Genomic DNA, 22793 nt, shown 5'->3' with positions numbered 1-22793 from the left:
CTGGGGTGCTGGATGGAAGTGGGCGGACTAGTTCCACTGCTGGCTTGATTGTGGCGTACACAATTGTCAGGAATTTCAGGAGTCCCTCTTCTTCTCCCCCGTGAGCTGTGTGGTGAGGGCTACATGGGCAGGTCTTGAGGTTTCCCTCTTGGACGAGAGGGGCCTCTGGCCTGCCAATTGAGGGTCCAGAGAAGGAGGAGGTTTGTCCCAAATGGAGACTGGTTTTAGGGGACCGAATCCTTGAACTCTGTCCCACTGTCATTCAGACCCTGCTGAAGGGTGCTCGGACCCCTTCGTAGATGCCATTTCACTGAGACATGGAGTGTCAGAGACTTCATTTCCCAACTCCCCTTAGAAAGAGTCGAGAGATCCACCTCACCAGCCACTTCACAGACCTGATCCCATACGTGAGGTGTGCTGCAGAGAAGTGAATTCTCACTCGGTCCCTTATGTGTAGGTGGTTGAAAAGATGTTGATCTCGGAGTCAAATCTGTGACCATGTAGAACGCACTACAAATGGGATGGTTATGTGTCAGTGTGAAGGGCTGACAATGGTAAGGTAGTGGTACACTGTGTAAGGTGGAATATCTCCATACAAACAGAGGAGTTCTTTCAGGAAAAATGCTTTCATATTTGATAGGAGTTTGGAAGACTGATGGAAAATCTTGGTGAAAGACTTTGACTGCTCTCCTGGCTGAGATATGCCCACCTGGACCAGCACAGATCACCTTGGATGAGGAGGATTCGAGAGAATGTGAAGGAGGAAGAAGCCAAGAGAGAGAGTGAGAGAGAGAGAGAGAGTTGAGATTTGGATACAAGCCACATTCCAGGGCTCAGTTTCATTCCCTAGCCCTTCACTCTGTTTCCGGGGACTATTAGACACAAAGGCTCTTTCAGGACTCTTGCCTGAGATTTTCACTCTTTCTTGGCCTGTCTCTAGAAATATGTCGGTTGCAAGCAGTCCTCCCTGTTTGGCACCCATGTCTTCTCTATTGACACGAGGTGTGGTTCAATGTAAATGATACCCTCCATTTTTCCTAATTGGAAAACTCCCTTCCTATTGAAAAGGCAGCTCATAGGGGGTTCTTCCTCAGTCTTTCCGTGATGTCCTTGTCCAGGGGACTTTGGTTTGGGGGTGTGGAATGATATCTTTTCTCTCCAAAAGAGATTCTGTCCTGTGTCTTCGTGTGAGGCAGTGACTGAGAGAGCACTTGACCCTGAAGTGCTACACATGTTATCAGAGATCCATCATGATAGAGAAAATTGGGTTCCCCAGTGTGTGGAGTTGCTTTCCTTCTGAAAGGTGCAGTGCCAGAAGTGGCCATGGCAATGATATGATGCCCATGGAGCCTTGTGCCCAAACAACCTCTCTGTGAGAAAAGAGGTGTGTGATGGTCCATATGTGGGACATTCTCAAAATCAAACCTTGAGAGTTCAATGAGGGACACCATGAGCTCTTGCTCTGGAGGAATGTCGAAGTTGATGGAAAGGAGGATCCATCAGATGGGTGGTCCTCTTGGCTCAACCATATTATCTACGTCTTCAGACTCAGAGCCACCACTCTCATCAGGCTCCCAAGCTCAATGTGGATTCTAGAGGCTTGGTGTTTGAACATGTGATATCTTCAGGGGATCAGTGGGCAGAATACCTCAAGGGAGTTCCTCCATGTGAAAAAAGAATTGTGCTTCATGGCCATTTGAAACAAGACATCCTGGTGCACAAACAAGGAAACCATGCCCCAATGCTCTCCGCCAAGCATGAGGCCCTGGATGTAACCCCTGAAGGAGACATTCCCAATGGGGTGTTTTCAGCTCCACACTACTGAATCCATATTTCCATATCCTAAACCACAGGGGAACCCTCCAAACAGAGGCATTTTAACCGAGATGTACCCGGTCTATTTCAGGTGCCTTTTCCATAGGTGCATAAGGACAAGCCCTCCCTCTCTTTGAGTGCTTACCTGGAATGTGGTGCCTGGGGCCAGGCCCAGTGTGTTTGTTGTATCTACAAGCATAAGGAAGGAGAGGTGGGTCGATTGTCTGATCTTCCAGGAGCCCTGTGATGATGCCTGCAATTTGAGGGTATTGAAAGTTCCATCCTGGAAGGGAGTGGGCTCTGTCTCTGACACTCATGAGGCTAGAGAATGAGGAGGTCTATTCCATAGAGACTGGTTTTGGTTGACCGACATCTAGCCCACTGGCCAAGGATGCTCAGACCATTGTTTGGATGCCCAATCCTTGAGACATGACGAGTCATAGACTTCATATTCTATATCCGCCAGGAACGAGTCCAGAGATCCACACAGAAGCAAATCCACAATACCGCATGGACCACGTAGGGAATGCTGCAGAGAAGCCATTTCTTGGGAGAGCACTCATGTGAATGTTTCACGTGTGTTGCTCTCTGAGTCCAATATTGGGCCCTACAGACCGAAGTACATATGAAGTGGTCAGCGGGTCCATAGGAAGGGCTGAATGTGGGAAGTGTTGTGGAAGGATGACCTAGTTGGGGTGCCTCCACACAGCACAGGAAGTCTTTCTGGACCACGGATTTTATACTCGATCAGACCTAGGATGACAGGGAGAAAAGGCTGGGGGATAACGTGGACCATTTTCTTGGCTAATATATTTCATCCATTATCACCACAGGTCAACTTGTAGCAGGAGGATTTCAGAGAAATGGAAGGGGGGCCAAGGGGCGAGTGAGAGAGCTAGAGAGAAGGAGATGAAAAGAAGGAGAGAGAGAGGTACAGGAGCTCTTGATTCAAGCAACCGTCAATGGCAGGATAATTTCCCCAAGGACATGTCTTGGTTTAAGGTGGATATCCCACAAATGATGCAAACCAGCACACTTGTACCAGAGTCTTCTCTCCTTCCTGGCCTGAGTCCCAAAATGTGTCCATTACAATCCCTGCTCCATACTGGAAGACAGGTTTGAAAGCCTTGGCATGGTACCTATATCTTCTCCAATGGCATGGGGTGGAAATCAGGTTAGAAGATATTCCATAGTTTCCTTCCGTGGAAAAGCCTCCTCCCATGGAAAGGAAAGCTCGTGTGTTGTTCTTCTTCCTCCATCGGCCATTGTTTTCCTGTTTAGGCTCCGTGGGGAGTGGGTCTTTTTCAATCACATATGTTCTTTCCAAATGAGATTGTACACTGTGAATTCCTGGGAAGCAGTTCTGGAACCACCGTGTTGAGCCTGACACACGTTCAGGGGAAGAGCCATCCTTCTGTAGAGAGCAGGTGGGCACAGAGGAGGTGGAGTTGCCTTGCATCTGAGAAGTTCAGGCCCAATGGTTGCCATGGCAATGGCATGCTGCCCACCAAGCCTTGTGACACCACAGACCCTCTGTGAGAAGAGAGGCGAGGGATGGGCCCAACATGGGAAGCTGTCAAAATCACGCCTCATTTTTTGCACATCGGGCAGGCTGAGCTCAGGAATGAAGGTATGTCGATACTAAATTATAGGTGGATTCATTGGATGTATTGGACAATTGGATGAAAAGAATTCTTTCCAGCAATCTTCTCATGGCCACCATTCTCATCAGGTTCCTGAGTAAATATCCACTGCTCAGGCTTGATTTGGGATTATGATATATCTGAAAGGGACCAGTAAGCTTATCACTTCCAGTCTTTTCCAACAGGGGAAAAAAGCCTCCTAAGTATGAATGGGATGATAAATTTCATTCCAGAGCTCAAACCATGAAAATAGGCCCCTCTGCCTTCCACCAAGGACGAGGCCCTCAGTATCAACCCTGAGGACATATTGGAATGTGGGGAAGGACCATTCCCTGCTTCTGAACGTACACGTCGATAGAGGAAATCACACACTAGCTATCCACAGTATCAAATTTCCCGAGAAGGAAGCTGGGATATGTCTGGTGGATATTTCACAGGTTGATAAGAATACGTCCTGCCTACTGGGGTGCTGGATGGAAGTGGGCGGACTAGTTCCACTGCTGGCTTGATTGTGGCGTACACAATTGTCAGGAATTTCAGGAGTCCCTCTTCTTCTCCTCCGTGAGCTGTGTGGTGAGGGCTACATGGGCAGGTCTTGAGGTTTCCCTCTTGGACGAGAGGGGCCTCTGGCCTGCCAATTGAGGGTCCAGAGAAGGAGGAGGATTGTCCCAAATGGAGACTGGTTTTAGGGGACCGAATGCTTGAACTCTGTCCCATTGTCATTCAGACTCTGCTGAAGGGTGCTCGGACCCCTTCGTAGGTGCCATTTCACTGAGACATGGAGTGTCAGAGACTTCATTTCCCAACTCCCCTTAGAAAGAGTCGAGAGATCCACCTCACCAGCCACTTCACAGACCTGATCCCATACGTGAGGTTTGCTGCAGAGAAGTGAATTCTCACTCGGTCCCTTATGTGTAGGTGGTTGAAAAGATGTTGATCTCGGAGTCAAACCTCTGACCATGTAGAACGCAGTACAAATGGGATGGTTATGTGTCAGTGTGAAGGGCTGACAATGGTAAGGTAGTGGTACACTGTGTAAGGTGGAATATCTCCATACAAACAGAGGAGTTCTTTCAGGAAAAATGCTTTCATATTTGATAGGAGTTTGGAAGACTGATGGAAAATCTTGGTGAAAGACTTTGACTGCTCTCCTGGCTGAGATATGCCCACCTGGACCAGCACAGATCACCTTGGATGAGGAGGATTCGAGAGAATGTGAAGGAGGAAGAAGCCAAGAGAGAGAGTGAGAGAGAGAGAGAGAGAGAGAGAGAGATGAGATTTGGATACAAGCCACATTCCAGGGCTCAGTTTCATTCCCTAGCCCTTCACTCTGTTTCCGGGGACTATTAGACACAAAGGCTCTTTCAGGACTCTTGCCTGAGATTTTCACTCTTTCTTGGCCTGTCTCTAGAAATATGTCGGTTGCAAGCAGTCCTCCCTGTTTGGCACCCATGTCTTCTCTATTGACACGAGGTGTGGTTCAATGTAAATGATACCCTCTATTTTCCCTAATTGGAAAACTCCCTTCCTATTGAAAAGGCAGCTCATAGGGGGTTCTTCCTCAGTCTTTCCGTGATGTCCTTGTCCAGGGGACTTTGGTTTGGGGGTGTGGAATGATATCTTTTCTCTCCAAAAGAGATTCTGTCCTGTGTCTTCGTGTGAGGCAGTGACTGAGAGAGCACTTGACCCTGAAGTGCTACACATGTTATCAGAGATCCATCATGATAGAGAAAATTGGGTTCCCCAGTGTGTGGAGTTGCTTTCCTTCTGAAAGGTGCAGTGCCAGAAGTGGCCATGGCAATGATATGATGCCCATGGAGCCTTGTGCCCAAACAACCTCTCTGTGAGAAAAGAGGTGTGTGATGGTCCATATGTGGGACATTCTCAAAATCAAACCTTGAGAGTTCAATGAGGGACACCATGAGCTCTTGCTCTGGAGGAATGTCGAAGTTGATGGAAAGGAGGATCCATCAGATGGGTGGTCCTCTTGGCTCAACCATATTATCTACGTCTTCAGACTCAGAGCCACCACTCTCATCAGGCTCCCAAGCTCAATGTGGATTCTAGAGGCTTGGTGTTTGAACATGTGATATCTTCAGGGGATCAGTGGGCAGAATACCTCAAGGGAGTTCCTCCATGTGAAAAAAGAATTATGCTTCATGGCCATTTGAAACAAGACATCCTGGTGCACAAACAAGGAAACCATGCCCCAATGCTCTCCGCCAAGCATGAGGCCCTGGATGTAACCCCTGAAGGAGACATTCCCAATGGGGTGTTTTCAGCTCCACACTACTGAATCCATATTTCCATATCCTAAACCACAGGGGAACCCTCCAAACAGAGGCATTTTAACCGAGATGTACCCGGTCTATTTCAGGTGCCTTTTCCACAGGTGGATAAGGACAAGCCCTCCCTCTCTTTGAGTGCTTACCTGGAATGTGGTGCCTGGGGCCAGGCCCAGTGTGTTTGTTGTATCTACAAGCATAAGGAAGGAGAGGTGGGTCGATTGTCTGATCTTCCAGGAGCCCTGTGATGATGCCTGCAATTTGAGGGTATTGAAAGTTCCATCCTGGAAGGGAGTGGGCTCTGTCTCTGACACTCATGAGGCTAGAGAATGAGGAGGTCTATTCCATAGAGACTGGTTTTGGTTGACCGACATCTAGCCCACTGGCCAAGGATGCTCAGACCATTGTTTGGATGCCCAATCCTTGAGACATGACGAGTCATAGACTTCATATTCTATATCCGCCAGGAACGAGTCCAGAGATCCACACAGAAGCAAATCCACAATACCGCATGGACCACGTAGGGAATGCTGCAGAGAAGCCATTTCTTGGGAGAGCACTCATGTGAATGTTTCACGTGTGTTGCTCTCTGAGTCCAATATTGGGCCCTACAGACCGAAGTACATATGAAGTGGTCAGCGGGTCCATAGGAAGGGCTGAATGTGGGAAGTGTTGTGGAAGGATGACCTAGTTGAGGTGCCTCCACACAGCACAGGAAGTCTTTCTGGACCACGGATTTTATACTCGATCAGACCTAGGATGACAGGGAGAAAAGGCTGGGGGATAACGTGGACCATTTTCTTGGCTAATATATTTCATCCATTATCACCACAGGTCAACTTGTAGCAGGAGGATTTCAGAGAAATGGAAGGGGGGCCAAGGGGCGAGTGAGAGAGCTAGAGAGAAGGAGATGAAAAGAAGGAGAGAGAGAGGTACAGGAGCTCTTGATTCAAGCAACCGTCAATGGCAGGATAATTTCCCCAAGGACATGTCTTGGTTTAAGGTGGATATCCCACAAATGATGCAAACCAGCACACTTGTACCAGAGTCTTCTCTCCTTCCTGACCTGAGTCCCAAAATGTGTCCATTACAATCCCTGCTCCATACTGGAAGACAGGTTTGAAAGCCTTGGCATGGTACCTATATCTTCTCCAATGGCATGGGGTGGAAATCAGGTTAGAAGATATTCCATAGTTTCCTTCCGTGGAAAAGCCTCCTCCCATGGAAAGGGAAGCTCGTGTGTTGTTCTTCTTCCTCCATCGGCCATTGTTTTCCTGTTCAGGCTCCGTGGGGAGTGGGTCTTTTTCAATCACATATGTTCTTTCCAAATGAGATTGTACACTGTGAATTCCTGGGAAGCAGTTCTGGAACCACCGTGTTGAGCCTGACACACGTTCAGGGGAAGAGCCATCCTTCTGTAGAGAGCAGGTGGGCACAGAGGAGGTGGAGTTGCCTTGCATCTGAGAAGTTCAGGCCCAATGGTTGCCATGGCAATGGCATGCTGCCCACCAAGCCTTGTGACACCACAGACCCTCTGTGAGAAGAGAGGCGAGGGATGGGCCCAACATGGGAAGCTGTCAAAATCACGCCTCATTTTTTGCACATCGGGCAGGCTGAGCTCAGGAATGAAGGTATGTCGATACTAAATTATAGGTGGATTCATTGGATGTATTGGACAATTGGATGAAAAGAATTCTTTCCAGCAATCTTCTCATGGCCACCATTCTCATCAGGTTCCTGAGTAAATATCCACTGCTCAGGCTTGATTTGGGATTATGATATATCTGAAAGGGACCAGTAAGCTTATCACTTCCAGTCTTTTCCAACAGGGGAAAAAAGCATCCTAAGTATGAATGGGATGATAAATTTCATTCCAGAGCTCAAACCATGAAAATAGGCCCCTCTGCCTTCCACCAAGGACGAGGCCCTCAGTATCAACCCTGAGGACATATTGGAATGTGGGGAAGGACCATTCCCTGCTTCTGAACGTACACGTCGATAGAGGAAATCACACACTAGCTATCCACAGTATCAAATTTCCCGAGAAGGAAGCTGGGATATGTCTGGTGGGTATTTCACAGGTTGATAAGAATACGTCCTGCCTACTGGGGTGCTGGATGGAAGTGGGCGGACTAGTTCCACTGCTGGCTTGATTGTGGCGTGCACAATTGTCAGGAATTTCAGGAGTCCCTCTTCTTCTCCTCCGTGAGCTGTGTGGTGAGGGCTACATGGGCAGGTCTTGAGGTTTCCCTCTTGGACGAGAGGGGCCTCTGGCCTGCCAATTGAGGGTCCAGAGAAGGAGGAGGATTGTCCCAAATGGAGACTGGTTTTAGGGGACCGAATGCTTGAACTCTGTCCCATTGTCATTCAGACTCTGCTGAAGGGTGCTCGGACCCCTTCGTAGGTGCCATTTCACTGAGACATGGAGTGTCAGAGACTTCATTTCCCAACTCCCCTTAGAAAGAGTCGAGAGATCCACCTCACCAGCCACTTCACAGACCTGATCCCATACGTGAGGTTTGCTGCAGAGAAGTGAATTCTCACTCGGTCCCTTATGTGTAGGTGGTTGAAAAGATGTTGATCTCGGAGTCAAACCTCTGACCATGTAGAACGCAGTACAAATGGGATGGTTATGTGTCAGTGTGAAGGGCTGACAATGGTAAGGTAGTGGTACACTGTGTAAGGTGGAATATCTCCATACAAACAGAGGAGTTCTTTCAGGAAAAATGCTTTCATATTTGATAGGAGTTTGGAAGACTGATGGAAAATCTTGGTGAAAGACTTTGACTGCTCTCCTGGCTGAGATATGCCCACCTGGACCAGCACAGATCACCTTGGATGAGGAGGATTCGAGAGAATGTGAAGGAGGAAGAAGCCAAGAGAGAGAGTGAGAGAGAGAGAGAGAGAGAGAGAGATGAGATTTGGATACAAGCCACATTCCAGGGCTCAGTTTCATTCCCTAGCCCTTCACTCTGTTTCCGGGGACTATTAGACACAAAGGCTCTTTCAGGACTCTTGCCTGAGATTTTCACTCTTTCTTGGCCTGTCTCTAGAAATATGTCGGTTGCAAGCAGTCCTCCCTGTTTGGCACCCATGTCTTCTCTATTGACACGAGGTGTGGTTCAATGTAAATGATACCCTCTATTTTCCCTAATTGGAAAACTCCCTTCCTATTGAAAAGGCAGCTCATAGGGGGTTCTTCCTCAGTCTTTCCGTGATGTCCTTGTCCAGGGGACTTTGGTTTGGGGGTGTGGAATGATATCTTTTCTCTCCAAAAGAGATTCTGTCCTGTGTCTTCGTGTGAGGCAGTGACTGAGAGAGCACTTGACCCTGAAGTGCTACACATGTTATCAGAGATCCATCATGATAGAGAAAATTGGGTTCCCCAGTGTGTGGAGTTGCTTTCCTTCTGAAAGGTGCAGTGCCAGAAGTGGCCATGGCAATGATATGATGCCCATGGAGCCTTGTGCCCAAACAACCTCTCTGTGAGAAAAGAGGTGTGTGATGGTCCATATGTGGGACATTCTCAAAATCAAACCTTGAGAGTTCAATGAGGGACACCATGAGCTCTTGCTCTGGAGGAATGTCGAAGTTGATGGAAAGGAGGATCCATCAGATGGGTGGTCCTCTTGGCTCAACCATATTATCTACGTCTTCAGACTCAGAGCCACCACTCTCATCAGGCTCCCAAGCTCAATGTGGATTCTAGAGGCTTGGTGTTTGAACATGTGATATCTTCAGGGGATCAGTGGGCAGAATACCTCAAGGGAGTTCCTCCATGTGAAAAAAGAATTATGCTTCATGGCCATTTGAAACAAGACATCCTGGTGCACAAACAAGGAAACCATGCCCCAATGCTCTCCGCCAAGCATGAGGCCCTGGATGTAACCCCTGAAGGAGACATTCCCAATGGGGTGTTTTCAGCTCCACACTACTGAATCCATATTTCCATATCCTAAACCACAGGGGAACCCTCCAAACAGAGGCATTTTAACCGAGATGTACCCGGTCTATTTCAGGTGCCTTTTCCACAGGTGGATAAGGACAAGCCCTCCCTCTCTTTGAGTGCTTACCTGGAATGTGGTGCCTGGGGCCAGGCCCAGTGTGTTTGTTGTATCTACAAGCATAAGGAAGGAGAGGTGGGTCGATTGTCTGATCTTCCAGGAGCCCTGTGATGATGCCTGCAATTTGAGGGTATTGAAAGTTCCATCCTGGAAGGGAGTGGGCTCTGTCTCTGACACTCATGAGGCTAGAGAATGAGGAGGTCTATTCCATAGAGACTGGTTTTGGTTGACCGACATCTAGCCCACTGGCCAAGGATGCTCAGACCATTGTTTGGATGCCCAATCCTTGAGACATGACGAGTCATAGACTTCATATTCTATATCCGCCAGGAACGAGTCCAGAGATCCACACAGAAGCAAATCCACAATACCGCATGGACCACGTAGGGAATGCTGCAGAGAAGCCATTTCTTGGGAGAGCACTCATGTGAATGTTTCACGTGTGTTGCTCTCTGAGTCCAATATTGGGCCCTACAGACCGAAGTACATATGAAGTGGTCAGCGGGTCCATAGGAAGGGCTGAATGTGGGAAGTGTTGTGGAAGGATGACCTAGTTGAGGTGCCTCCACACAGCACAGGAAGTCTTTCTGGACCACGGATTTTATACTCGATCAGACCTAGGATGACAGGGAGAAAAGGCTGGGGGATAACGTGGACCATTTTCTTGGCTAATATATTTCATCCATTATCACCACAGGTCAACTTGTAGCAGGAGGATTTCAGAGAAATGGAAGGGGGGCCAAGGGGCGAGTGAGAGAGCTAGAGAGAAGGAGATGAAAAGAAGGAGAGAGAGAGGTACAGGAGCTCTTGATTCAAGCAACCGTCAATGGCAGGATAATTTCCCCAAGGACATGTCTTGGTTTAAGGTGGATATCCCACAAATGATGCAAACCAGCACACTTGTACCAGAGTCTTCTCTCCTTCCTGACCTGAGTCCCAAAATGTGTCCATTACAATCCCTGCTCCATACTGGAAGACAGGTTTGAAAGCCTTGGCATGGTACCTATATCTTCTCCAATGGCATGGGGTGGAAATCAGGTTAGAAGATATTCCATAGTTTCCTTCCGTGGAAAAGCCTCCTCCCATGGAAAGGGAAGCTCGTGTGTTGTTCTTCTTCCTCCATCGGCCATTGTTTTCCTGTTCAGGCTCCGTGGGGAGTGGGTCTTTTTCAATCACATATGTTCTTTCCAAATGAGATTGTACACTGTGAATTCCTGGGAAGCAGTTCTGGAACCACCGTGTTGAGCCTGACACACGTTCAGGGGAAGAGCCATCCTTCTGTAGAGAGCAGGTGGGCACAGAGGAGGTGGAGTTGCCTTGCATCTGAGAAGTTCAGGCCCAATGGTTGCCATGGCAATGGCATGCTGCCCACCAAGCCTTGTGACACCACAGACCCTCTGTGAGAAGAGAGGCGAGGGATGGGCCCAACATGGGAAGCTGTCAAAATCACGCCTCATTTTTTGCACATCGGGCAGGCTGAGCTCAGGAATGAAGGTATGTCGATACTAAATTATAGGTGGATTCATTGGATGTATTGGACAATTGGATGAAAAGAATTCTTTCCAGCAATCTTCTCATGGCCACCATTCTCATCAGGTTCCTGAGTAAATATCCACTGCTCAGGCTTGATTTGGGATTATGATATATCTGAAAGGGACCAGTAAGCTTATCACTTCCAGTCTTTTCCAACAGGGGAAAAAAGCATCCTAAGTATGAATGGGATGATAAATTTCATTCCAGAGCTCAAACCATGAAAATAGGCCCCTCTGCCTTCCACCAAGGACGAGGCCCTCAGTATCAACCCTGAGGACATATTGGAATGTGGGGAAGGACCATTCCCTGCTTCTGAACGTACACGTCGATAGAGGAAATCACACACTAGCTATCCACAGTATCAAATTTCCCGAGAAGGAAGCTGGGATATGTCTGGTGGGTATTTCACAGGTTGATAAGAATACGTCCTGCCTACTGGGGTGCTGGATGGAAGTGGGCGGACTAGTTCCACTGCTGGCTTGATTGTGGCGTGCACAATTGTCAGGAATTTCAGGAGTCCCTCTTCTTCTCCTCCGTGAGCTGTGTGGTGAGGGCTACATGGGCAGGTCTTGAGGTTTCCCTCTTGGACGAGAGGGGCCTCTGGCCTGCCAATTGAGGGTCCAGAGAAGGAGGAGGATTGTCCCAAATGGAGACTGGTTTTAGGGGACCGAATGCTTGAACTCTGTCCCATTGTCATTCAGACCCTGCTGAAGGGTGCTCGGACCCCTTCGTAGATGCCATTTCACTGAGACATGGAGTGTCAGAGACTTCATTTCCCAACTCCCCTTAGAAAGAGTCGAGAGATCCACCTCACCAGCCACTTCACAGACCTGATCCCATACGTGAGGTGTGCTGCAGAGAAGTGAATTCTCACTCGGTCCCTTATGTGTAGGTGGTTGAAAAGATGTTGATCTCGGAGTCAAATCTGTGACCATGTAGAACGCAGTACAAATGGGATGGTTATGTGTCAGTGTGAAGGGCTGACAATGGTAAGGTAGTGGTACACTGTGTAAGGTGGAATATCTCCATACAAACAGAGGAGTTCTTTCAGGAAAAATGCTTTCATATTTGATAGGAGTTTGGAAGACTGATGGAAAATCTTGGTGAAAGACTTTGACTGCTCTCCTGGCTGAGATATGCCCACCTGGACCAGCACAGATCACCTTGGATGAGGAGGATTCGAGAGAATGTGAAGGAGGAAGAAGCCAAGAGAGAGAGAGTGAGAGAGAGAGAGAGAGAGAGATGAGATTTGGATACAAGCCACATTCCAGGGCTCAGTTTCATTCCCTAGCCCTTCACTCTGTTTCCGGGGACTATTAGACACAAAGGCTCTTTCAGGACTCTTGCCTGAGATTTTCACTCTTTCTTGGCCTGTCTCTAGAAATATGTCGGTTGCAAGCAGTCCTCCCTGTTTGGCACCCATGCCTTCTCTATTGACACGAGGTGTGGTTCAATGTAAATGATACCCTCTATTTTCCCTAATTTTAAAACTCCCTTCCTATTGAAAAGGCAGCTCATAGGGGGTTCTTCCTCAGTCTTTCCGTGATGTCCTTGTCCAGGGGACTTTGGTTTGGGGGTGTGGAATGATATCTTTTCTCTCCAAAAGAGATTCTGTCCTGTGTCTTCGTGTGAGGCAGTGACTGAGAGAGCACTTGACCCTGAGGTGCTACACATGTTATCAGAGATCCATCATGATAGAGAAAATTGGGTTCCCCAGTGTGTGGAGTTGCTTTCCTTCTGAAAGGTGCAGTGCCAGAAGTGGCCATGGCAATGATATGATGCCCATGGAGCCTTGTGCCCAAACAACCTCTCTGTGAGAAAAGAGGTGTGTGATGGTCCATATGTGGGACATTCTCAAAATCAAACCTTGAGAGTTCAATGAGGGACACCATGAGCTCTTGCTCTGGAGGTATGTCGAAGTTGATGGAAAGGAGGATCCATCAGATGGGTGGTCCTCTTGGCTCAACCATATTATCTACGTCTTCAGACTCAGAGCCACCACTCTCATCAGGCTCCCAAGCTCAATGTGGATTCTAGAGGCTTGGTGTTTGAACATGTGATATCTTCAGGGGATCAGTGGGCAGAATACCTCAAGGGAGTTCCTCCATGTGAAAAAAGAATTGTGCTTCATGGCCATTTGAAACAAGACATCCTGGTGCACAAACAAGGAAACCATGCCCCAATGCTCTCCGCCAAGCATGAGGCCCTGGATGTAACCCCTGAAGGAGACATTCCCAATGGGGACTTTTCAGCTCCACACTACTGAATCCATATTTCCATATCCTAAACCACAGGGGAACCCTCCAAACAGAGGCATTTTAACCGAGATGTACCCGGTCTATTTCAGGTGCCTTTTCCACAGGTGGGTAAGGACAAGCCCTCCCTCTCTTTGAGTGCTTACCTGGAATGTGGTGCCTGGGGCCAGGCCCAGTGTGTTTGTTGTATCTACAAGCATAAGGAAGGAGAGGTGGGTCGATTGTCTGATCTTCCAGGAGCCCTGTGATGATGCCTGCAATTTGAGGGTATTGAAAGTTCCATCCTGGAAGGGAGTGGGCTCTGTCTCTGACACTCATGAGGCTAGAGAATGAGGAGGTCTATTCCATAGAGACTGGTTTTGGTTGACCGACATCTAGCCCACTGGCCAAGGATGCTCAGACCATTGTTTGGATGCCCAATCCTTGAGACATGACGAGTCATAGACTTCATATTCTATATCCGCCAGGAACGAGTCCAGAGATCCACACAGAAGCAAATCCACAATACCGCATGGACCACGTAGGGAATGCTGCAGAGAAGCCATTTCTTGGGAGAGCACTCATGTGAATGTTTCACGTGTGTTGCTCTCTGAGTCCAATATTGGGCCCTACAGACCGAAGTACATATGAAGTGGTCAGCGGGTCCATAGGAAGGGCTGAATGTGGGAAGTGTTGTGGAAGGATGACCTAGTTGAGGTGCCTCCACACAGCACAGGAAGTCTTTCTGGACCACGGATTTTATACTCGATCAGACCTAGGATGACAGGGAGAAAAGGCTGGGGGATAACTTGGACCATTTTCTTGGCTAATATATTTCATCCATTATCACCACAGGTCAACTTGTAGCAGGAGGACTTCAGAGAAATGGAAGGGGGGCCAAGGGGCGAGTGAGAGAGCTAGAGAGAAGGAGATGAAAAGAAGGAGAGAGAGAGGTACAGGAGCTCTTGATTCAAGCAACCGTCAATGGCAGGATAATTTCCCCAAGGACATGTCTTGGTTTAAGGTGGATATCCCACAAATGATGCAAACCAGCACACTTGTACCAGAGTCTTCTCTCCTTCCTGACCTGAGTCCCAAAATGTGTCCATTACAACCCATGCTCCATACTCGAAGACAGGTTTGAAAGCCTTGGCATGGTACCTATATCTTCTCCAATGGCATGGGGTGGAAATCAGGTTAGAAGATATTCCATAGTTTCCTTCCGTGGAAAAGCCTCCTCCCATGGAAAGGGAAGCTCGTGTGTTGTTCTTCTTCCTCCATCGGCCATTGTTTTCCTGTTCAGGCTCCGTGGGGAGTGGGTCTTTTTCAATCACATATGTTCTTTCCAAATGAGATTGTACACTGTGAATTCCTGGGAAGCAGTTCTGGAACCACCGTGTTGAGCCTGACACACGTTCAGGGGAAGAGCCATCCTTCTGTAGAGAGCAGGTGGGCACAGAGGAGGTGGAGTTGCCTTGCATCTGAGAAGTTCAGGCCCAATGGTTGCCATGGCAATGGCATGCTGCCCACCAAGCCTTGTGACACCACAGACCCTCTGTGAGAAGAGAGGCGAGGGATGGGCCCAACATGGGAAGCTGTCAAAATCACGCCTCATTTTTTGCACATCGGGCAGGCTGAGCTCAGGAATGAAGGTATGTCGATACTAAATTATAGGTGGATTCATTGGATGTATTGGACAATTGGATGAAAAGAATTCTTTCCAGCAATCTTCTCATGGCCACCATTCTCATCAGGTTCCTGAGTAAATATCCACTGCTCAGGCTTGATTTGGGATTATGATATATCTGAAAGGGACCAGTAAGCTTATCACTTCCAGTCTTTTCCAACAGGGGAAAAAAGCCTCCTAAGTATGAATGGGATGATAAATTTCATTCCAGAGCTCAAACCACGAAAATAGGCCCCTCTGCCTTCCACCGAGGACGAGGCCCTCAGTATCAACCCTGAGGACATATTGGAATGTGGGGAAGGACCATTCCCTGCTTCTGAACGTACACGTCGATAGAGGAAATCACACACTAGCTATCCACAGTATCAAATTTCCCGAGAAGGAAGCTGGGATATGTCTGGTGGGTATTTCACAGGTTGATAAGAATACGTCCTGCCTACTGGGGTGCTGGATGGAAGTGGGCGGACTAGTTCCACTGCTGGCTTGATTGTGGCGTGCACAATTGTCAGGAATTTCAGGAGTCCCTCTTCTTCTCCTCCGTGAGCTGTGTGGTGAGGGCTACATGGGCAGGTCTTGAGGTTTCCCTCTTGGACGAGAGGGGCCTCTGGCCCGCCAATTGAGGGTCCAGAGAAGGAGGAGGATTGTCCCAAATGGAGACTGGTTTTAGGGGACCGAATCCTTGAACTCTGTCCCATTGTCATTCAGACCCTGCTGAAGGGTGCTCGGACCCCTTCGTAGATGCCATTTCACTGAGACATGGAGTGTCAGAGACTTCATTTCCCAACTCCCCTTAGAAAGAGTCGAGAGATCCACCTCACCAGCCACTTCACAGACCTGATCCCATACGTGAGGTTTGCTGCAGAGAAGTGAATTCTCACTCGGTCCCTTATGTGTAGGTGGTTGAAAAGATGTTGATCTCGGAGTCAAATCTGTGACCATGTAGAACGCAGTACAAATGGGATGGTTATGTGTCAGTGTGAAGGGCTGACAATGGTAAGGTAGTGGTACACTGTGTAAGGTGGAATATCTCCATACAAACAGAGGAGTTCTTTCAGGAAAAATGCTTTCATATTTGATAGGAGTTTGGAAGACTGATGGAAAATCTTGGTGAAAGACTTTGACTGCTCTCCTGGCTGAGATATGCCCACCTGGACCAGCACAGATCACCTTGGATGAGGAGGATTCGAGAGAATGTGAAGGAGGAAGAAGCCAAGAGAGAGAGTGAGAGAGAGAGAGAGAGAGAGAGATGAGATTTGGATACAAGCCACATTCCAGGGCTCAGTTTCATTCCCTAGCCCTTCACTCTGTTTCCGGGGACTATGAGACACAAAGGCTCTTTCAGGACTCTTGCCTGAGATTTTCACTCTTTCTTGGCCTGTCTCTAGAAATATGTCGGTTGCAAGCAGTCCTCCCTGTTTGGCACCCATGTCTTCTCTATTGACACGAGGTGTGGTTCAATGTAAATGATACCCTCTATTTTCCCTAATTGGAAAACTCCCTTCCTATTGAAAAGGCAGCTCATAGGGGGTTCTTCCTCAGTCTTTCCGTGATGTCCTTGTCCAGGGGACTTTGGTTTGGGGGTGTGGAATGATATCTTTTCTCTCCAAAAGAGATTCTGTCCTGTGTATTCATATGAGGCAGTGACTGAGAGAGCACTTGACCCTGAAGTGCTACACATGTTATCAGAGATCCATCATGATAGAGAAAATTGGGTTCCCCAGTGTGTGGAGTTGCTTTCCTTCTGAAAGGTGCAGTGCCAGAAGTGGCCATGGCATTGATATGATGCCCATGGAGCCTTGTGCCCAAACAACCTCTCTGTGAGAAAAGAGGTGTGTGATGGTCCATATGTGGGACATTCTCAAAATCAAACCTTGAGAGTTCAATGAGGGACACCATGAGCTCTTGCTCTGGAGGAATGTCGAAGTTGATGGAAAGGAGGATCCATCAGATGGGTGGTCCTCTTGGCTCAACCATATTATCTACGTCTTCAGACTCAGAGCCACCACTCTCATCAGGCTCCAAAGCTCAATGTGGATTCTAGAGGCTTGGTGTTTGAACATGTGATATCTTCAGGGGATCAGTGGGCAGAATACCTCAAGGGAGTTCCTCCATGTGAAAAAAGAATTGTGCTTCATGGCCATTTGAAACAAGACATCCTGGTGCACAAACAAGGAAACCATGCCCCAATGCTCTCCGCCAAGCATGAGGCCCTGGATGTAACCCCTGAAGGAGACATTCCCAATGGGGTGTTTTCAGCTCCACACTACTGAATCCATATTTCCATATCCTAAACCACAGGGGAACCCTCCAAACAGAGGCATTTTAACCGAGATGTACCCGGTCTATTTCAGGTGCCTTTTCCACAGGTGCATAAGGACAAGCCCTCCCTCTCTTTGAGTGCTTACCTGGAATGTGGTGCCTGGGGCCAGGCCCAGTGTGTTTGTTGTATCTACAAGCATAAGGAAGGAGAGGTGGGTCGATTGTCTGATCTTCCAGGAGCCCTGTGATGATGCCTGCAATTTGAGGGTATTGAAAGTTCCATCCTGGAAGGGAGTGGGCTCTGTCTCTGACACTCATGAGGCTAGAGAATGAGGAGGTCTATTCCATAGAGACTGGTTTTGGTTGACCGACATCTTGCACGCTGGGCTATGGTTGGCCAGCCCACTGGCCAAGGATGCTCAGACCATTGTTTGGATGCCCAATCCTTGAGACATGACGAGTCATAGACTTCATATTCTATATCCGCCAGGAACGAGTCCAGAGATCCACACAGAAGCAAATCCACAATACCGCATGGACCACGTAGGGAATGCTGCAGAGAAGCCATTTCTTGGGAGAGCACTCATGTGAATGTTTCACGTGTGTTGCTCTCTGAGTCCAATATTGGGCCCTACAGACCGAAGTACATGTGAAGTGGTCAGCGGGTCCATAGGAAGGGCTGAATGTGGGAAGTGTTGTGGAAGGATGACCTAGTTGGGGTGCCTCCACACAGCACAGGAAGTCTTTCTGGACCACGGATTTTATACTCGCTCAGACCTAGGATGACAGGGAGAAAAGGCTGGGGGATAACGTGGACCATTTTCTTGGCTAATATATTTCATCCATTATCACCACAGGTCAACTTGTAGCAGGAGGATTTCAGAGAAATGGAAGGGGGGCCAAGGGGCGAGTGAGAGAGCTAGAGAGAAGGAGATGAAAAGAAGGAGAGAGAGAGGTACAGGAGCTCTTGATTCAAGCAACCGTCAATGGCAGGATAATTTCCCCAAGGACATGTCTTGGTTTAAGGTGGATATCCCACAAATGATACAAACCAGCACACTTGTACCAGAGTCTTCTCTCCTTCCTGGCCTGAGTCCCAAAATGTGTCCATTACAACCCCTGCTCCATACTGGAAGACAGGTTTGAAAGCCTTGGCATGGTACCTATATCTTCTCCAATGGCATGGGGTGGAAATCAGGTTAGAAGATATTCCATAGTTTCCTTCCGTGGAAAAGCCTCCTCCCATGGAAAGGGAAGCCCGTGTGTTGTTCTTCTTCCTCCATCGGCCATTGTTTTCCTGTTCAGGCTCCGTGGGGAGTGGGTCTTTTTCAATCACATATGTTCTTTCCAAATGAGATTGTACACTGTGAATTCCTGGGAAGCAGTTCTTGAACCACCGTGTTGAGCCTGACACACGTTCAGGGGAAGAGCCATCCTTCTGTAGAGAGCAGGTGGGCACAGAGGAGGTGGAGTTGCCTTGCATCTGAGAAGTTCAGGCCCAATGGTTGCCATGGCAATGGCATGCTGCCCACCAAGCCTTGTGACACCACAGACCCTCTGTGAGAAGAGAGGCGAGGGATGGGCCCAACATGGGAAGCTGTCAAAATCACGCCTCATTTTTGCACATCGGGCAGGCTGAGCTCAGGAATGAAGGTATGTTGATACTAAATTATAGGAGGATTTATTGGATGTATTGGACAATTGGATGAAAAGAATTCTTTCCAGCAATCTTCTCATGGCCACCATTCTCATCAGGTTCCTGAGTAAATATCCACTGCTCAGGCTTGATTTGGGATTATGATATATCTGAAAGGGACCAGTAAGCTTATCACTTCCAGTCTTTTCCAACAGGGGAAAAAAGCATCCTAAGTATGAATGGGATGATAAATTTCATTCCAGAGCTCAAACCATGAAAATAGGCCCCTCTGCCTTCCACCAAGGACGAGGCCCTCAGTATCAACCCTGAGGACATATTGGAATGTGGGGAAGGACCATTCCCTGCTTCTGAACGTACACGTCGATAGAGGAAATCACACACTAGCTATCCACAGTATCAAATTTCCCGAGAAGGAAGCTGGGATATGTCTGGTGGGTATTTCACAGGTTGATAAGAATACGTCCTGCCTACTGGGGTGCTGGATGGAAGTGGGCGGACTAGTTCCACTGCTGGCTTGATTGTGGCGTGCACAATTGTCAGGAATTTCAGGAGTCCCTCTTCTTCTCCTCCGTGAGCTGTGTGGTGAGGGCTACATGGGCAGGTCTTGAGGTTTCCCTCTTGGACGAGAGGGGCCTCTGGCCTGCCAATTGAGGATCCAGAGAAGGAGGAGGATTGTCCCAAATGGAGACTGGTTTTAGGGGACCGAATCCTTGAACTCTGTCCCACTGTCATTCAGACCCTGCTGAAGGGTGCTCGGACCCCTTCGTAGATGCCATTTCACTGAGACATGGAGTGTCAGAGACTTCATTTCCCAACTCCCCTTAGAAAGAGTCGAGAGATCCACCTCACCAGCCACTTCACAGACCTGATCCCATACGTGAGGTGTGCTGCAGAGAAGTGAATTCTCACTCGGTCACTTATGTGTAGATGGTTGAAAAGATGTTGATCTCGGAGTCAAATCTGTGACCATGTAGAACGCAGTACAAATGGGATGGTTATGTGTCAGTGTGAAGGGCTGACAATGGTACGGTAGTGGTACACTGTGTAAGGTGGAATATCTCCATACAAACAGAGGAGTTCTTTCAGGAAAAATGCTTTCATATTTGATAGGAGTTTGGAAGACTGATGGAAAATCTTGGTGAAAGACTTTGACTGATCTCCTGGCTGAGATATGCCCACCTGGACCAGCACAGATCACCTTGGATGAGGAGGATTCGAGAGAATGTGAAGGAGGAAGAAGCCAAGAGAGAGAGTGAGAGAGAGAGAGAGAGAGAGAGATGAGATTTGGATACAAGCCACATTCCAGGGCTCAGTTTCATTCCCTAGCCCTTCACTCTGTTTCCGGGGACTATTAGACACAAAGGCTCTTTCAGGACTCTTGCCTGAGATTTTCACTCTTTCTTGGCCTGTCTCTAGAAATAGGTCGGTTGCAAGCAGTCCTCCCTGTTTGGCACCCATGTCTTCTCTATTGACACGAGGTGTGGTTCAATGTAAATGATACCCTCTATTTTCCCTAATTGGAAAACTCCCTTCCTATTGAAAAGGCAGCTCATAGGGGGTTCTTCCTCAGTCTTTCCGTGATGTCCTTGTCCAGGGGACTTTGGTTTGGGGGTGTGGAATGATATCTTTTCTCTCCAAAAGAGATTCTGTCCTGTGTATTCATATGAGGCAGTGACTGAGAGAGCACTTGACCCTGAAGTGCTACACATGTTATCAGAGATCCATCATGATAGAGAAAATTGGGTTCCCCAGTGTGTGGAGTTGCTTTCCTTCTGAAAGGTGCAGTGCCAGAAGTGGCCATGGCATTGATATGATGCCCATGGAGCCTTGTGCCCAAACAACCTCTCTGTGAGAAAAGAGGTGTGTGATGGTCCATATGTGGGACATTCTCAAAATCAAACCTTGAGAGTTCAATGAGGGACACCATGAGCTCTTGCTCTGGAGGAATGTCGAAGTTGATGGAAAGGAGGATCCATCAGATGGGTGGTCCTCTTGGCTCAACCATATTATCTACGTCTTCAGACTCAGAGCCACCACTCTCATCAGGCTCCCAAGCTCAATGTGGATTCTAGAGGCTTGGTGTTTGAACATGTGATATCTTCAGGGGATCAGTGGGCAGAATACCTCAAGGGAGTTCCTCCATGTGAAAAAAGAATTGTGCTTCATGGCCATTTGAAACAAGACATCCTGGTGCACAAACAAGGAAACCATGCCCCAATGCTCTCCGCCAAGCATGAGGCCCTGGATGTAACCCCTGAAGGAGACATTCCCAATGGGGTGTTTTCAGCTCCACACTACTGAATCCATATTTCCATATCCTAAACCACAGGGGAACCCTCCAAACAGAGGCATTTTAACCGAGATGTACCCGGTCTATTTCAGGTGCCTTTTCCACAGGTGGATAAGGACAAGCCCTCCCTCTCTTTGAGTGCTTACCTGGAATGTGGTGCCTGGGGCCAGGCCCAGTGTGTTTGTTGTATCTACAAGCATAAGGAAGGAGAGGTGGGTCGATTGTCTGATCTTCCAGGAGCCCTGTGATGATGCCTGCAATTTGAGGGTATTGAAAGTTCCATCCTGGAAGGGAGTGGGCTCTGTCTCTGACACTCATGAGGCTAGAGAATGAGGAGGTCTATTCCATAGAGACTGGTTTTGGTTGACCGACATCTTGCACGCTGGGCTATGGTTGGCCAGCCCACTGGCCAAGGATGCTCAGACCATTGTTTGGATGCCCAATCCTTGAGACATGACGAGTCATAGACTTCATATTCTATATCCGCCAGGAACGAGTCCAGAGATCCACACAGAAGCAAATCCACAATACCGCATGGACCACGTAGGGAATGCTGCAGAGAAGCCATTTCTTGGGAGAGCACTCATGTGAATGTTTCACGTGTGTTGCTCTCTGAGTCCAATATTGGGCCCTACAGACCGAAGTACATGTGAAGTGGTCAGCGGGTCCATAGGAAGGGCTGAATGTGGGAAGTGTTGTGGAAGGATGACCTAGTTGGGGTGCCTCCACACAGCACAGGAAGTCTTTCTGGACCACGGATTTTATACTCGCTCAGACCTAGGATGACAGGGAGAAAAGGCTGGGGGATAACGTGGACCATTTTCTTGGCTAATATATTTCATCCATTATCACCACAGGTCAACTTGTAGCAGGAGGATTTCAGAGAAATGGAAGGGGGGCCAAGGGGCGAGTGAGAGAGCTAGAGAGAAGGAGATGAAAAGAAGGAGAGAGAGAGGTACAGGAGCTCTTGATTCAAGCAACCGTCAATGGCAGGATAATTTCCCCAAGGACATGTCTTGGTTTAAGGTGGATATCCCACAAATGATACAAACCAGCACACTTGTACCAGAGTCTTCTCTCCTTCCTGGCCTGAGTCCCAAAATGTGTCCATTACAACCCCTGCTCCATACTGGAAGACAGGTTTGAAAGCCTTGGCATGGTACCTATATCTTCTCCAATGGCATGGGGTGGAAATCAGGTTAGAAGATATTCCATAGTTTCCTTCCGTGGAAAAGCCTCCTCCCATGGAAAGGGAAGCCCGTGTGTTGTTCTTCTTCCTCCATCGGCCATTGTTTTCCTGTTCAGGCTCCGTGGGGAGTGGGTCTT

The sequence above is a fragment of the Sus scrofa genome, chromosome Y (genome assembly GCF_054392235.1).
Source record: "Sus scrofa isolate SSC_HxYL_T2T_F1_AM1 chromosome Y, Sscrofa_HxYL_maternal_Yorkshire_Landrace_v2.0, whole genome shotgun sequence".
Classification (NCBI taxonomy): Eukaryota; Metazoa; Chordata; class Mammalia; order Artiodactyla; family Suidae; genus Sus; species Sus scrofa.
The sequence above is the reverse complement of the archived record's forward strand: the minus strand, read 5'-3'. Positions refer to the sequence as shown.